The sequence below is a fragment of the Adiantum capillus-veneris genome, chromosome 4 (assembly GCF_014529385.1).
Source record: "Adiantum capillus-veneris isolate H3 chromosome 4, ASM1452938v2, whole genome shotgun sequence".
Classification (NCBI taxonomy): Eukaryota; Viridiplantae; Streptophyta; class Polypodiopsida; order Polypodiales; family Pteridaceae; genus Adiantum; species Adiantum capillus-veneris.
In genome coordinates, this window is record NC_140934.1 from 71,689,554 (window position 1) to 71,708,235 (window position 18,682).

An 18,682-nucleotide genomic window follows, 5' to 3' on the forward strand; every position below is an offset into this window, starting at 1 on the left:
TAGGGTGCCTTCTATGCTAGTAGGATACATTATATGGTCTAGGTTTCCACTCTATAGTGTAGGACTAAAAGGTTTGCTCTATGAAGAAACCATGTATACTATATGTTGGCAGTGTATGGCCCTAGGGATAAAAGGAAACCCTAGGGTTATAGGGTGTCCTCTATGCTACTATCATATGGTCCAAGGGCTAGATAGTGACCAAGGTATCATGTGTGTGAGAATTCTGTACTATATATACAAAAACCACTTTATGGCACTATGGCGTCGCAAGGGCAACAAGGTGCTAATAAAAAGCCCTCTATGCTCTATGTTGGCACCCTATGGTCCCAAGGCCATAGGGCGGTCTTTATGCTAGTAAAATTCCCTCTATGCACTATGTTTACGTGTATACTTATAAGAAGCCATTTATGCACTATGCTGGCTTCTTATGACCCTAGATCCATAAGATGTCCTCTATGGTAAAAGAGAAATTGTACATGGGATATGATGGCATCCTAATGTCCTAGGGCCATAGGGTGTCCTCTATGCTAGCAAAATATGTAAGCTAAAAAATGCGATAAATATGCAACACGATATACAAAATTGAATCATTATCATACATCATACATTTGTTGCTTTACCACACAGTTGAAGGGGTCTTTGCCTTCAAATATCATCAGAACATTCAAACATTTAACTCAAAATTTAAGGTACTTTAATTCACAAATGCATTGATCTATTGGTGGATGGAAGGTTTGGCTCACCATGCACTTTGATTTACAAATCCTGAGGGGCAAAAGTATTTGTGTTGGATTCTCCCTATGGCATTGCACATGTTTTGGAACTTGCATTGCCTTCTACTTCCAATTTACAAACTTAAACAATGGTTATACATTATACAATCATTTCTTTGCAATAAACCTTGATGCAATGTTCCGATTGCTACATGACAAGCTAAAAAATTCTACTAGTCTTAGCTTCTCTCTATTGAAAAAAATTCAAGATATAAATTCCAATTCTCTACATCATCTAGAAGAGAAACAAAATCATAGTTTCGAACAAAATACTCGCACTTTATATCTTTGAATAGAATCTTGTTACAATCAAAGAGCTAGATCTTCACATAATCCAAAGGACAAATGCTTCAATAACCATTTATACTCGATGTTTACTATCTAAGCAAATAATTGGAATTTACAACAAATGTTGAATATATGTTTAATCTAGTTAGTTGCAATACAAAGATAATTATTTCAAAGCAAATATGTTTAATCTAGTTAGTTGCAACACAAAGATAATTATTTCAAATGCTTACACCATCAAGTCACAATAGAAGAACTTACACCCAACAAAAAATGATCATACACCAATTGTTCAACTCATTTTGGAATTTTGAGGACTAGATACTTTTTAGTTTTTTCTAGCTTATTTCATTCTCAATAGAATATTAAACCTTAATCACAAGATAAGAAATATATGTCCCTAATGTATATGGACACAAGATATAAGGCCAATGAAAAATGTTCTTGAAACACTTAAAGAGTCTTTAGGTGACCTAGAATAACCAACCTATGGTCTAAAGGCCATAGGGTGTCATGTGATGTTTTATAAGATGTGTCCATAAGCGGTAGGTGATTTGCATCCATGGGGTGATTTAAGTGCCCCTATGGAGATTCTATGTCACCACCCTATGGCCCTAATGCCTTAGGGTATCCCAAATGCTCTTGGATAACTTATGTTTCCTTCTAGAATAGCCCAAATACTCATGTGCCTGTTTAGAGAGTTTATGTAATCTCTCTATATACATAAGATTGTAGGATAGCTGTGTTGACACCCTATGGCCTTAAGGCTATAGACTAGCCCAAATGCTTATGTGTCCTTTTAAAGACTCTATGTAATCACCCTATATCCGTAAGATTGTAGGGTAGCCAAATGCTTTTGGGGGATTCTATGTTGACACCATATGGACCTAAGGCTATAGAGTAACCCAGATGCTTAGGTGCCCGTTTAGAGACTCGGTGTAATCACCCTACATCTGTAAGGTTGTTGGGTATCCCATTTTCTTTTGGGGGATTCTATGGCCCTAGGGCCATAGGGTGTCATGTCTACAAAGAACTCTATGATCCTCAAGTCATAGTGTATTCTTCCCAAATCTCATATGATCAATTAACTTTAAAGTATTACATAATATATATCTTATGACCATATATAAATGTAGAATTCTATTTACCAAAACATGTCCATATAATATCATACACTTGAGTCTAATTCATTTATTGTAAAAAAACTCAAACTCACAAGTTCACATTTTTTCAAAGAAAATAAATTGAGAACAATAACGAGCCAAACATCAATGTTTTCAACATCATGGGAATATTTGAGATGGGACAAATAAAATAAAATGGCAACAATAATAATCTAAATATCAGTAATGTAATATCATGGGTGGCTAGCTTAACCTGCTTCCTGTAGACTTTCTAGACAGGCCCCAGCACTTGCATCCAATGGTTCTTCAATTTCTTCTTCCTTTGAATCCTTGGCATTGACTTTCTCTGTGTTATCCACACCTGCCCACCTTCTAAGATCAAGGTCTTCTTCCACTATGGAATGGCAAAGAGATTCCAATTGCGTCATTTGATCACTACTACATGCAACTGATATCACCTTTCTCTGTTGTTGTAGTGCCTCTTTAGTCCCATAGCCTAATGAGAAGATGTCTATCACTTGATCATCTTCTTTGAGACAGATGCATTTGATTGCACGATGTACAAAAAAGGATTTGGCCGTGGTCACAGCATCATACTCGTCATCATTGATGCAGAGAGTATGCATTGACTCCAACAATGACTCTTTAACACTAGAGTAGTTGGTGTACTGCTCTCCTTGACTGAAAAATGCCCAAACCCCAAAAACTACTTCGCGAAGAGCACATGTTTGGATGGTCTCTGATCCCATTAAGGAGCTCAAAGGTAGAACGTGCATTTCATACTATTTAGCTCTAGGGAAGCAGCATGCTGATACTCTACTAAGCCGGAAATTAAAAAATCTGATGGTTGATGTGCTACCCCACATACTTCATCAATTACTTTACCAAATTGGGCAGCACTCCAACCACTAGATGTAAGACTTTTGTGTGTTGTGTCTAGGATGCAAACACCAACACGAATTTTAGAGCTATTCTCACTGCTACAGAGAAACTCAATGCCTTCCAAATTCTTTCCAACACACTTGATTGTCCATGGTAAAATGAATTGAAAACTAGAAGTGCCATTGTTTTGTGCAATGATCCACTGCACATATCCCCTAGTGATCTCAGAGATTTAGAGATTGCGTACAACTCGTGAAGAGAGATTTGTAAATCTCATCTGTAATGTTATAATGAGACTTACATTTATCCCATGAAGTAACTACTACTGCTGATGGATCTATCTCTTTAAATTCCATCAACATTTGAGGCTCAAAAACCCTGGTATTCTTTAAGACCATTGCACGTACAGTGAGGTCGAGCATGGCCGCTTTATGTGGTTGCTTCACTAAGCAGATCTTGTCATCTGTCAGCTCCTGTTGTAGTAGCTTGACATCATTATCTTCTAAACCATTTAGGCATCGAAAGGTTGTTATGCTTGGTTGTCGCCCACGAGCAGTTGATGTGTGATGCTACTCCAAGACGTTTATCCACTGATCATAGATTTCATCATCGTACATGACCATGTGTGCTTCTCTGTTGGCAAATGATTTATGGTTGAACACGATGTTCGCCACATTTGCAAAGGCCTTCAAAATAAAGAAAATAAAATTAACTTTATTTCAAGACATATTTGTAACAAAAACAAGCATAGGGAAGTGGAACTTACATCCCAACCTGCTCGACTTGGATGACCGACAGGAACACCTGCCTTGGGTTTTGTTGGTTTAGAATATGCAAGCCATTGACTACGGCCATGCTTCAAGACCTCCACATAAGGCTCGTGTTTCATTGCTGTTATTCTCTCCATGTTCTCCAATCTGGAAATTCAAACAACAACCTCTTTTGGAGCGTCTACCACTATCCTTGCAGTTCTAAACTTGTAGAACTCTTTTCTCAAAGCATACTTAGTGCTGTTGTTACGCAAAAAAGCTCTAGCCGCTATGATGGAATGCTGACCAGCTAGAATCCAATAGTGGTATGTTGATAGCTTGTCTCCATGCACTTCAGCTATTTGTAAAGGCATTTTTGTAATTGGGTTATACGGCATCAAGTCTGCTGCACTGGAGACCGGCCTAGAGTGCCCTGCAAATTGCTTCAAGAGATATTTCACATATACATCTGACAATGGTCTGCATCTATAGCCTTCTGGTGCAAGGTTGCATTGCTCAACTGGGATCAATTGGGTAAATTGTACACCAAATTAAAATAGTGTTCAATTCCGACGTATCCATCTAGCCCACTCATAGAAGTTTTGGCAACTTCTTTATCAAGATCTTTTTCTTTGGGCTGTATAATAGAGTCCAACACAGCTAAGGATGCTGAGTCCACAACCACTGCCACTGAGGGGGTTCCAACTGTTAGGGTTGCAAGTCCACTAGAATCTCCTGCTTCTTGAGTCTGTAAGGGTATAACTGAAAGATTTTCTTCGGCCACATTTCCACTATTTTATCCAAGTGAGGGAGTCTGACTCTCCTTGAGCGTCTTAGATTGATTTGTTGTACCTGTGTCTTCTTATGTTTCGCTTCTTATTCTTCTTTTTGCTGCTCAATTTACCTAAATATTGATTGACTTTCTTAAAGCCCTCAATATATAAGTCTATAAAGTTCTCACTTCGAGTGTCGTCTTGAAGCTCCACCCACCCTGCTTTTGTCATTGTCACTCCATCATAATCAACCTTCACCAATTTTTGAGCAAAGGCCACAGGCTCCAACAAGTAGGAGTCACCATTGAGTAGTTTTACTCCAAGGCATGGAGACATTTCAAGATCTGAACAATCTTTCTTTATCTCCTTAACAATACCATAGTCCTTGAAAGGCAATTGCTCTTTATCTTGAAAGAACAACAATAAACAAAAAATCATTAATTACATCTCTAAAACTGTAAAACTATAGACTGTAGAACTATAAAACAGAAAAATCTCTAATTAGAGATCTAAAACTATAATACAGAATACTCTAATTAGAGACCTAAAAATATAAAACAGAAGACACTAATTAGGGACCTAAATTTGTAAAACGAAAAACTCTTATTAGGGACCTAAATCTGTATAACAGAAAACTCCTCATAAGTGACCTAATACTGTAAAATTGTAAAACTCTAACTGCAAAAATCTCTAATTACAACAAAATATTATAAACCTGCAAATGCAAAAGACAATAACTATAGAAAATACTGAAACTATGGATACCTGTAATTGGGTTGTGGGGTGTTGGGCACACGTTGTAAGAGGACTAGTAGATCACGCTCTTGTATGAGGATGGATTAGGGTTCAGTTGTAGGAGGAAGGGAAAAAAAAAGAGTCAAGAAGGTGGGAAAGAAAGTGTACACTATATGTGCTTGTAAGATATGGTGTAATATAGTTTCTTTAAATTCATGTGTAGTCACTAAAATAAAACTAGACATTGAATCTTTAGAAGGGCAGGCAGGGTGTGGCTACATAGGGTTTCACCTCATACTAAAGAGTAACATATGGCCCTAAGGCACCCTATGACCATAAGGCCATAGGGTGCCAATGTACAATCTCAAGGGTCATAGGGTTCCCTATGTTCCTATTGAAGATCCTATGGCCATAGGGCCATAGGATCTCCAAAATATATATATGGCACTATGGCCATAGGATCACATGGTGCTCTATGTCCGATCTAGAGACCTTGTGGCCCAAGGGCCTTAGGGTGGCAATGTACAATCTCAAGGGCCATAGGGTTCCATATGTTCCTTTTGGAGATAGGGTGGCACTAGGGCCATAGAATCTCCAAAAGAAATATAAAGAATCTAGGGCCATAGGATCAAAGGGTGACCTATTGGAGACCTTGTGGCCCAAGGAAAATGAACATATGGCCCTACGGACATAGGATCATAGGGTTCCCTATGTTCCTTTTGGAGATCCTCTAGTCCTCGGGCCATAGGATCTCCAAAAGGAACATAGGGCCCTACGGACATAGGATCACAGGGTGCCCTATGTCCCATCAAGAGACACAGTGGCCCAAGGGCCATAGGATGGCAATGTACAATCTCAAGGACCATCTGGTTCCCTATGTTCCTTCTAAAGATCCTATGGCCCTAGTGCCATAAAATCGTCAAAAGGAACATAAGGAACCTATGGCCATAGGATCAAAAGGTGCCCTATGTTCCATCTTGAGACCTTGTGGCCCAAGGGCCATAGGGTTCCATATGTTTATTTTGGAGATCCTATGGATATAGGGCCATAGGATCACAGGGTTCCCTATGTTCCATCTAGAGACCTTGTGGCCCAAGGGCCATAGGGTGACAACCTACAATCTGAAGGGCCATCGCATTCCCTATGTTCCCTAGGGTCACAAGGTGCCCTATGTTCCATCTGAAGACCCTATGGCCCAAGTGCCATAGGGTGGCAATGTACAATCTCAAGGTCCATATGATTCCGTATGGTCCTTTTGGAGATCCTATGGCCCTAGAGCCCTAGGTGCATGGGGCTGCCATGGTGCCCATTAATATGCACCATGGTGTACCCTATGTACGTAGGCCACCCTCGGGCCCTTGGATTCCTTCTGTCCCATCTAAAGACCTTGTGGTCCAAGGGCCATAGGGTGACAATCTACAATCTCAAGGGCCATAGGATTCCCTATGTTCCCTAGGGTCACAAGATGCCCTACTTTCCATCTGAAACAATGAGGGCACCTTGTGGCCTTCTGACCATAGGATCAAAGAGCATAGAGAGCTTCTTACTACCATAGAGGGAACCCTATGGCCTTCAGGCCACAGGGTGTCAATATAGAGATAACAGAGGTTCTTAATAGCATAGAGGGGACCCTATGGCCTTCAGCCCACAAGGTCTCCTCAATATAAAGAAAATAGTGTTTTTTACTGGCATGTGGGCTGAAGGCCATAGGATTCCCTCTACGCTAGTAAGAACCTCTGTTTTCTCTACGTTGACACCCTGTGGCTTGAAGGCCATAGGGTTCCCTCTATAATAGTAAGAAGCTCTCTATGCTCTATGCTCTATATTGACATCCTATGGCCCCAACACCACAGGGTGCCCTCACAGTTTTGTAAAAACCCTCATTGTTTTGGCACATTATGCTCCCAAGTATAAAGCACTATTTGGTCTCTCTATGCTAGCAAGAACCGATCTATGCTCTATATTGGGACCCTATGGCGTTCAGGCCATAGGGTTCTATTTATGCTAGTAAGAACCTCTCTATGCTCTACACATCTTATGACCCTAAGGGCACAAGGTGCCTTGTATGTTTTAAAGAGACCCTTCATGAGGGTTTTTTTGGCAACCTATGGACCCAGGGCTATAGGGTGCTCTATATGCCAGTAAAAAACACTATTGATCTATATTGATGAGACCTTGTGGGCTGAAGGCCATAGGGTCCCCTCTATGCTAGAACCTCTGTTTTCTCTATATTGAGACCCTGTGCCTTGAAGGCCATAGGGTTCCCTCTATGGTAGTAAGAATCTCTCTATGCTCTATGCTCTAAATTGACATCCTATGGCGCCAAGGCCACAAGGGTCCCTCATTGTTTTGAAAAAACCCTCATTGTTTTGACACCTTAAGGCCCCATGTTTGAAGCACTATTTGGTCTCTCTATGCTAGTAAGAACCAATTCTAGAGAGAGGTGATTCAAAACTTAGCTAAAACTTAATTAGATTAAGAACAAATAAAACCGAATTAAGCAAAAAGATTAGGGTTTCTACAGGTTACCTCTAAGTAAATCTGTGTTTGATGAAAACCGGCTGCAGCAGTAGCAAGCAATAACTTAGGTGTGTTGAGGCCACGACGATGATGGTAACAGATTTGTGTTTGGGAGGTCGTGACAGCAGTCCTTTTGTTGAAGGTTGTGGCGATGGCTTCGCGTAGATCTGTGTGCGCGTTGCAACGATGGCATAGAATTGTATGCGTAGGGAGAGAGGGAGAGAGAGACAGAGAAAGACAAGCTCTGTGCAGGTTTCTGTGTAGGTTTTGAGCAAGAAACGAGAGAGAGAAAGAGAGCGACAGCGCGGAAAAATTTGTGGTTTTGAGAGAAAGAGAGAGATAAGGTTAGTTAGGTTAGGTTAGAAATTCAAAATTCGAATTTTGAATGTAGGGGTTGTTCTCACGAGTTTGCAGTCAAGATTACTAGAGTTCTGAGCTTTGTGCAAAAATGAGACATAGCTCGTCGGCTCCGAAATTGAAAGAGCTTTATTAAAAATTTAAAAAAAAAGTTAGTGCAAGGCTTTGTCAATGTCCATATCTTTGTAGTACGAGTGGAACGACACCCATGAAGCAAAATTTGACTTCAGAATCAAAATCTGCATAGTAAAAATACACAAAAAATAGCTAAATTTTAAAAAATTTATCCCGAAAATTGTGCGCTATTTTTTTGTCTAATATCAATAAGTGTATTTGAAAACCCATTATGACAAAGTTTGTCGTAGCGTAAAAATTAAATTTTAATAATTTTTTAATTACTTTTTAATTATTTTTTAAATTTATGCCACTTGCGGATATCCCTTGAATGGCCAAAATTATTATGAAGACACCTCAGCCACCCCTGGGCTCACACCATAGGACGGCAATGTTGGAGGTCAAGGATCAAAGCGTGCACTCAGTTCCATTTGAAAATCCTATGTCCTAGGATTTTCTTCTTCTATCTTGTGAGATCCTTGTGGCCCTACGGTGGCAATGTGAAAGCTTGTGGACCTAGGGCCATAGGGTGGCAATGTATAAGTTCAAGAGCCATAAGTTGCCCTATATTCCATTTGGAAATCCTATGGCCCTAGGGTTTAGGGGTGACAATAGATAAGCTCCAATACATAGCCCTATGTTCCAGTTGGAGATCCTATGGCCCTAGGTCCACGACAATGTATAAGCTCAAGAGCCATACATTTCCCTACTTTGTAGTTGGAGATCCTATGGCCCTAGGGTCATGGGGTGGCAATATGTAATCTCAAGGGCCATAGGGGTGGCAATGTATAAGCTCAATGGCCATACATTGCCTATGTTCCATTCGGAAATCCTATGGCCCTAGGGTAATGGGGTGGCAATGTATAAGCTCAAGGGCCATACATTGCCTATGTTCCATTTGGAAATCCTATGGCCCTAGGGTCATGGGATGCCACATGTCCCATATAGAGATCCTATGGCCCGAGGTCCATGGGGCTGCATTGATATTTTGGCCACCCTTGAACCTGCACCCTTGAGCTTAGGGGCCTTAGGTTCTCTTATTGTATGTTGTGAGATCTTGTGGCTCTAGGGCCATAGGGTGGCAATGTATAAGCTCAAGATCCATACATTGCCTATATTCCATTTGAAAATCCTATGGCCCTAGGGTCATGGGGTGGCAATGTGTAACCTCAAGGGCCATAGGGTGACACATGTTCCATATAGAGATCCTATGGCCCTAGGGCCATGGGGCTGCATTGATATCTTGGCCACCTTTGACATCGTGGCCATAGGTTGTCTTTTTGTATGTTTTGAAGTCTTGTGGCCCTAGGGCCATAGGGTGTCAATGCTCACACCCTTGGGCTTAGGGCCATAGGTTGTCGTTTTGTATGTTTTGAAGTCTTGTGGCCCTAGAGCCATAGGGTGTCAATGCTCACACCCTTGGGCTTAGGGCCATAGGTTGTCTTTTTGTATGTTTTTAAGTCTTGTGGCCCTAGGGCCATAGGGTGTCAATGTATAAGCTCAAGGGCCATACGTTGCCCTATGTTCCATTTGGAAATCCTATAGCCCTAGGGTCATGGGGTTGCAATGTATAAGCTCAAGGTCCATACATTGTCGTATGTTTCATATGCCGATCCTATGGCCCTAGGGTCATGGGGTTGCAATGTATAAGCTCAAGGGCCATACATTGTCGTATGTTTCATTTGGAGATCTTATGGCCCTAGAGTCATGGGGTGCCATAGGATGTATATATACTTGACATGAAACTCCCTATGGCCCTAAGGCCATAGGATGTATATATACTTGACATGAAACTTTCTGAGGTGATCTCAAGGACAACCCTATGGCCTTCAAGCCTTAGGTAGCTAATATAGAGCAAATATGCTTTATACCGACATAGAGAGCTATGGCCCTAGGGCCATAGCAAAACAATGAGGGTTTTTTTGAAACAATGAGGGTGCCTTGTGGTCTAGGGGCCATAGGAAGTCAATATAGATCATAGAGCATAGACGACAGAGCGTAGAGCACAAAGAGATTCTTAGTAGCATAGAGGGAACCCTATGACCTTCAGGCCACAGGGTGCTTCTCATGAAACACCCACATACATACTTGTTATGCTTTACGTAAATCACATGCATTGAATCATCTTATTTGGTAGAGCCTATTTCAAAAAAGCGGAAATATTTCTTTGTAAATAGGAAGCCAAAAATGTCAGTGAAAGCTTCTAAGAGATCCAATCAAGGATCTCTAGCATCTGTCCATCTTGTTTCAACCATAGATTGTTGTTCCAAAAGGTGTTGTCAATATGCCAATGAAAATAAGTTCATGGCTATGCGCAATGAATTTTGGGGACAGAGTTTGCAAAATAGAACAAACTATGTGCATGATGCAATGTTGGTTGCATGGCGTGAGAACAAAACAACTACAAAGACATGCTATGTGTTTTCTTTTAATGGCAGTGAGGTTTGCAGTAGAGCTTGGTATCATAACCGTGAACTTTTTGAGAATGGGGTTAGACGCTCAGTGCATGGTAATGATGGGGTCATGAGAAAAGGAAGAGACCATACAGAAATGGGAAGGGCATTGATGCGCTCTTTTGTTGATGAAAACTCGGAGAGAATGCCACATAAGAGTAGAACCATGGAAGATGGTACTAAGGAAACTTTGCTTGCAATACCAAACACGTACAAGCAAGTAGACATTTTACATGATTTCAATAAAACACTTGACAGTATGAGTCTCAAGCCAATGTCTAGCACGACATTCAATAGGATTTGGAATACAGAGTTTGCTAATGTGACATTGTCAAAAACAAGTGAGTTCTCCAAATGTGTTGTGTGTAGTCGGATAAAGTCTCAACTAGCGTCAACAAAGGATGACGAGATGATTGCATGTTTGAAGGATGAACGTCGAATTTACATGTTGCCACAACAAAGTTGTAGGAATGTGTACTACACCTGGCGTAAGTTCTCCCACTTGCAAAAGGATAAGTATTTATGCATTATACATGATAAAATGGATTAAAAAAAGACAGCAATACCTAGGTTGCGTGTGAACTCAAAAGATTATGCGAATGCATATCAATTGCAAGTATCATTAACAGGTATGATAACACATGGACATGGTCATGGAATGTATGGTCACTTCTCACTTAATGGTCTATGGCCTTCAGATCCCAATGCTACAATTGGTTCCCTTGCATTATGCTTACAGAATCTGGAAAGAACAGAAAACCATGGACAAGGAGATTTATGCCATGACAGTATGCCACACAGCAATGTAACGTTATTCAATGCATCGAACTCAAGGAGAGCTCTAGACCTCCAAAACAAAATGAAGCAAGAGCGTGAGAGGAATGCATCAACAATGACACCACCGTTGGCCATCCAGGGATGTAATGAAGAGATTGTACACATACAATCAACTTCCTCTCAATGTGTTGTGGATACCATATCCACTCCTGTATTTCAAAAATTGCATGAGAATCTTTTGCTACAGCTAGATAATTGTGCAGGAGAGAATAAAAATTGATATTTGTTTGCATACTTATCCTTTTTAGTAGCAAAAGGAGTTTTCAAAACCGTGCATTTGGGATTCTTAATGGTGGGTCATACACATGAGGACATAGATGCAATGTTTAGTAGGTTCTCAGAAAGATTGTGAACCGGAATGACATTCACTTTTCCACATCTGATGGAACATTTTCAAAAATGTGAAAGCTCAGCTCCAGCACCATTTTTGATGACGCAAGTTCCCAACTTTAAATCCTTTGTGCAAGGATACATGTGTGATGGACAAGATGCTCTAGTCGAACACTCTAAGCCACTTCAATTTCATTTCTATATGCAAGGTGAAGTCCCAGTCATGCAGTACAAAATTCATCCCAAATCACCTGATTGGATGCCAAAGGAGTCGGGAATTGAGTTGTGGAAAAAAGATGACCAGGGAAAACCAAAATTACCAACAGGCTGTCCAGATGTGGTACCTATAGCAGACTATGTGACAGATAGTCCGCTTATTATTCAAGGGATTAAGTCATATCTTGAATTTTGGAAAAGATGTTCTCTATTAAAGGGAAAGGACCATGACTCCACAAAATACATGGAGCCTGTTATCACTTATTGGCAAAACATAATCAATGAGCTTGAACAACCAACCAATAAACACATTGGTGAATATACAATATTTTGGCCAAAGACTATAGGGAGTCATAGAATGCAAGAGATAGAGGAAGCCAGAGATGAGTTTCAAGGATATGAAGAATTGAATGATCACTATGTTGGTCCTCAAAGTGCAAGGCCACAAGAGGCCTTTAGGCCTCAAACTGATGTAAGGAAAGGGGATCTTGTTCTTGTGAGACCCGCAGATCCTCAATATCCGATATGGCTAGGAGTGGAAGAGTCAAACGTTGATGTAGACAAATCATCTCCTAACTACAAGAAAGTTCTGATTCAGTATTGGGCACCAAAACATCGAAAACGAAATCCCACAATCCAAGAACAGTATGAGGATTGTTGGAAAACGAGTTGGTGCTGCAATCTTGCTGACCCAAAGCGCTGGGAGTGTGTTGATACAATTGTATGGTCATGGACTCCAATGGGTGGAAGAATTGCGGAAACAATCAAGATCCCATCAAATGTCATGGAGAAGGCACATGCTAGCTTAATAGGAGAAATTGAATAGCATTTCTATCTTGCTCATTGTTTTATTTCCCGAGCTAATGTATGATTTTATGAAGTATTTTTAAACACCCACATAAAAATAAAAATTCTAAAAGGTGTTTCTCAACACCACCATTTTCTTGGGAATCTATCTCTTTTATGAAGTGTTTTGAAACACCCACATAAAAATAAAAATTTTAAAAGGTGTTTCTCAACACCACCATTTTCTTGAGAATCTATCTCTTTTATGAAGTGTTTTGAAACACCCACATAAAAATAAAATTTTTAAAAGGTGTTTCTCAACACCACCATTTTCTTGAGAATCTATCTCTTTGTCCAAATTAAATGAAAATTTTCCAAATTTAATGGGAAATAGGAATCCATAGGCGTTGAAATTAGTCCCAAAGTTGTGGGATTTTCCCATTTCATCTAAAATGGTGTTTGTGGCTTTGAGAACAAAGATGATCTTCTTCCAAATGATGGGATGTAATGGACAATGCGGGTCTGCTTTAAGGTGAAGCACAAAATTCATGACCTTTCGGCGCCAGTAGAATGGATGGGTGTCAAACAAAAGTGATGAAAGGGGTCGGTTATCACACATGGCTAGTCTCAGCCAGCGATTGAGACAAATGAATCCAAACAGTATTATACTTCCATTCATACAAGTTAGTCCATAAAATGATGCGTAGAATAAGTAAATTGCCTTGCCTAGCATCCTTGCTAAAAGCAAAATGAGAGCTAATAGCATGACTTGAGAAGGCGATCTGGAAGCAACATTTTGTAGATTGCTTGTCACTGCCATCATCAATCTTACACAGGTAGTGCGCTCCAGTCCTTCCCAGCTCCATGATAGCACCTGCATCTCTGCTCCTGACGTGGTCTGGCCCGTTTCGAGTTGCTGCAAGCGCATTGCGACACAAGCTACTACATCTGATGTCATTTCATCCATGGCTAACAATTGGATGCTGATAATTAGTATGAAAGCCAAGGTCTTCTAGAAATGCATTTCCATAGAAGTTGCATGCCCAAGAGCATCAAAATGAAGGATGCTAGCGTAGAGACTCCAATAGAGCTGTAAGTGACGAGGATCATCATATGCTGCGGAAGAACGTTGCAGTTGCAGACGGAGGTGGTGCTAGGTTGCCAAACGGCACATTGTTTGGTTGGGTATCCATTTGCAAACTAACTGCATCTATTCTGTGTCTTAAAATTTTTGTTGACTTCTCAAAAATGAACATATATATATAAATAAATATAAATATATATATATTGAGAATTTTCTTCTTTTCTTTTTGTCATGTCTTTACCGTATCTGAAAGGTCGTCCTATATTTTAGGAGTTTTTTTGTGTGCCACTTGTTATTTTTCTCTCTTTTTGAAATCTGAGTCTCTTTCTCTCATTACTTATTTGTGTTTCGATACAGTCATAAAAATAACTAAGACACATTATTTTTGACTTCCTTTAGAGAATACATTTCAAAATTGCATTTAGTGTATCCATCTTCATTTTTATTTCTCCTTCTGTAATATTTTTGTTTTTGGCTCATTATTTTTTTGTGTTTTTTAAGGAAATCAAATTTAAATTAATGTGTATCTTGTCTTTGCCACCTTTCTTTTTTTGCATTGACTAAAAAGTAAGGTCTCAAGACTCACAAACACAGAAGGTGTAGGGAATGGTCATTTAGTGACCATTCCTTGTTTTTATTTGGCGATCGACGTAGGTCGGAAACCATCATTTAATGAGGGGATGGTCCTTAAGCGACCATTCTCGATCGTCAAACGTCCAAAGCAGCGATGTTGGGGGATGTGTTCAAAAGGTGAGCCGGGAAGGTGCGGGGCCTCTATCTATGAGAGGTGAGAGAGAGAGAACAACAGACTTTGTTCATGCTGATGAACTTTTAACACTTGAATTTGACAGCTTAAACGAGATTCCAAAGACTACCCAAAGCGGGCCGTTAACAGCACTGTTACTTAAGTTAAGTTTTAATTGAGGAGTTTAAGCTCCTTACAATGGGTTAACCCGACTTAACTCGGCTATTAATAAAGAAAAAGATTGAAAATTTCATGTGCTCGATGATCTTGATGATGATGATGTTCTCTTCTCTCCCTTTCCAATGCTGCAGACCCTCCTCCGTTGTCGAGAGCTTGTTCTTCTATCTTGCTCGAAAAAAAAATCCCTTCCTGATTGCGAAAGGTTGGGCCCTTAAGGACGTGTGTCTCCTCCTTTTCTCGGACTTCCCTTCCTATTATTAGCTTGAGTTTGCATGTGTCATTCAATTTTCGGCCACCTTGGGCTCCCAGTCTTGTGGGAGGGCCCCACAATATACTAGAGCTTCACCTGAAGCATAGTGCAACACCCATATCCCATAAAATTTTGGCAACTTTAGCTCGTTACTAGCAAGCATTAAAGAGCACGGACTCTCTTTTACTGGCATCTAGAACATCACTGACATAAGAATCTGTAGAAATAGAATCCAAACCCAACCATACCTGGCATATTGCCCAAGACAATGAAGAAAATTGTGCACTTTTTGTAGTACCCATGATGAATTAGCATCATTACCCCCTCCGGATTTAAAGCCATCACAAAGAACCTTGGAACAATCTGGACCTGTATCATCAGAGAAATTTTTACTTAGGATTCTAGCTTGATAATGGAAAACAGCTTTAGCATGTAAATCTTCATCCATGGCACCCTTAGGAAAACTACCCTCTAAAGCCTCAGCATTCATCATAAGCGTAGGAGTTGCCTCCTCATGCAATCCATGCATAAGTATAGCAACAAAATTTCTCAGAATAACCCCGTTCACAAGTAGCATGATCTAGACAATCTTCATACTTATCAATGCCATTCTCGGCTTCCTCATTTGTATCCATGCTACTTAACCATCCATCGTAACACTACAAAGGTTCATATGATACTCCCTCTGAATAGGTACTCTCATCAGAAAAGCCATCTAAACGATTCAATTCATAGGCTTCACAATCGGATAAGAAATCATCAATAACTTCGTCTTCATCTTGCCTAGAATCATCAACGCCCATCATCATGTCTTCAACAACAATTAGCCGCTCCTGCAACTCTTCAGACACATCATGTCAAATGCAACGGAAGTGTTTATATTCAGATATGGAACTCTGCACAAACACAAGGGACACTTTACTTCACTTAAAAGAACTGAACTGGACTAAAATAAAGAGAGAGACAATGAGAGAAAAGAGACGACATAGGGATGTCGGGTCCCAAACCCTCAAGGGCCCCCTTGCTTTGTTGCCAGAGCAAGTAATTTCTTTATTCTTGCACAAATGCTCATACAATGAAAGTTTTGTAGGGGGGCGGGTTTGTGTCCACCTGACCACATGAGAAATCGTGCCATATGGCATTTTTTGGGCCTCGACTGAGTTCTAGAGGGTGACGCACTTCATGTAGAGTAGATAGGAACTGACGACGTATCAATCGGATTCCCGGTTAGCAGGCTACGACGGGTCAAAATTGAAGGCTAACATCAGACATGTGAATGCAGATGGTTTTCCTAGATTTTGGACTCTTGGTTCAAGGTCACGGCAATGCCTAAGAATGAAGGAATTAGCACGGCTCAAAGCCAATGGGGTGGATTTTTAGCCGGTCCTTACGGCGAGGCAATCAGCTCAGTAGGCACCAAGTTGCAAGCAATTGAAAAGTTAGGGGAGTAAAGAACTTGATTGTTTTTTCAAATTTGTGAGCCTTGCAGGGCCATGCCTTTCGAGATTCCACATGGCGCTCCGTAGTCCCACATGCGCAAAGCGGGCATAGCAGCGAAGTTTATAAGGGCCGGGAGTAGTGCCCCTGGTAGGCATCACTTGGGTGAGGCCCTCCCTTGGAGCTTGTGGCGATGGCGGGCCTGTGGAGGCACTGCGTGTGTCGGGGTTGATGGCGTAGATGGGCAGAATTGGGCACTGGTTTTGGCGGCAGTGGAGTCAGGTAGTGGTGGCTTGTGGCCTGCATGAGTGTGGTGCTGCAGCAGTTAGTGATGTGGCAGGCGATAAGGGCTCAATCTCACGGTCCTTGAAGGCCCCTTTTTTGAGAGCAATGGAGGAGGGCATTAGCGATATTGGTAGTGCCTCCCGGACATGAAGTTAGTGATGTGGCAAGCGGTAAGGGCTCAATCTCGCGGCCCTTGAAGGCCCCTTTTTTGAGAGCAATGTAGGAGGGCACTAGCGATATAGGTAGTGCCTCCCCGACATGAAGTAAGGGCCATTCCAATCGAGAGAGAGAGAGAGAGAGAGAGAGAGAGAGAGAGAGAGAGAGAGAGAGAGAGAGAGAGAGAGAGAGAGAGAGAGAGAGAGAGAGAGAGAGAGAGAGAGAGAGAGAGAGAGTTCTAAGGCAAGAGGGAAAGACACTCTGGGTAGACAAGAAACAAAGGGGACGTGTCCCATGAAGTAAGAGAGAGGGTGTGAGAGAGAATGGGCCCAAGCCAGGAAAAAGGCATCCAAGAAGCTCCAAATTGGCCAATAAAGAAGACCAAGCAAGGGCAATTCAAAGGGTGAGTCCAAAGGCAAGCTGGACAATGCAAAGGCGGTTCAAAGGGTGAGTCCAAAGGCGGTTCCAAAGGCAAGACGGCCAAAGTGGGCAGATGAGGAGCAAGTGAGTAGAGGCCGAAAGGGGGGAAAAATAAATGAATAAAAAGTAAAAAAATAAAAAAGCCAAGGGGCACTAGCGACATGGCTAGTGCCCCCCCTTCTCAAGCACAAGCCCAAAGAGAGCAAAAGAGAGCAGATGAAAATGAGGCGGCTCCCTCCTTCCAAAAAATGCCAAATTAAGGTGCCAAATGGGCCAATTAGGAAGCAGTTTCCAAAGGTGAAGACCCCCCACTATAATAGCCATTTTTTTAATGAAATGGGTCTTTTTTTGTGCCGTGGAAGCCTACAGAGTGGAGCTCTTTGGCAGAAGAGTGTGCGTGTCAAATCCCTTTGTAATTTCTCTTGAAAATGGCCATTGTGATGGCATTTCAAGCTCTGTACATGCCTTTTGAAGCATAATCAAGCCATTGTTGCCCTATTTTACTGCCGTTTCCCCTTCCCCACTTCTCCTTCTCTTGCTCTTGTGTTTCCCCGTGGTGCCACCAGTGTGGATGTGTGTGCTTCCCCCTGGACCGTCGGTGTTTTGTGTGAGAGAGTGAGATTGAACGGTTGTGTGTGTGTACAAGGGTGGAGATAGACCGTGGCAGTAGGTATGCACTGTGTGGTGGACTTGTGGAGTGTGTAAGAACTGGAAAAAGAGTAGGCAGTGGTCTGCTAGTGTGAAGAGTGTTTTTGAAAGTGTTTTCTGAGAGGATAGGGGTGTTGTGGATACCCTGAGTTATAGAGGCATTTGTCGTGGTGCTGGGTGTGCTCCCCCATTCCCCTCTCAAACGATGAGCCAAAGTTTACAGAGACGGACATCGCCAAGGGAGATGACGAGAAATCCTTGGAGGATGATGATGATGACTATGACCTGGCCAATCTTGCCAATATCCTTACACAAACAAAGCTCTCTAGCTGGATATTCAAGCCTATTTCAATGCCAAGTCAACCACCTTAGAAAAAGTACATGATGATGTAGTCATGATGCTGCAAAGCATCTCCATACGTCTAGATGCATTGATCACCGCTTCAGTGGAATCTTCTCTTCCTTGGAGTATGAGGGCACCAACAACACGAGCATGTGTAGCCTTATGAGTGATTACGGGAGGCCAAGCCAATATCGCTC

The 18,682-nt window shown here is 41.3% G+C and overlaps 1 pseudogene; it reads right to left on the bottom strand.

Moving 5' to 3' along the window:
* The window catches only part of LOC147459393 (uncharacterized), a 28,272-nt pseudogene extending 12,267 nt beyond the window's left edge, over positions 1-16,005 (bottom strand).
* Between the last annotated feature and the right edge of the window lie 2,677 nt (positions 16,006-18,682).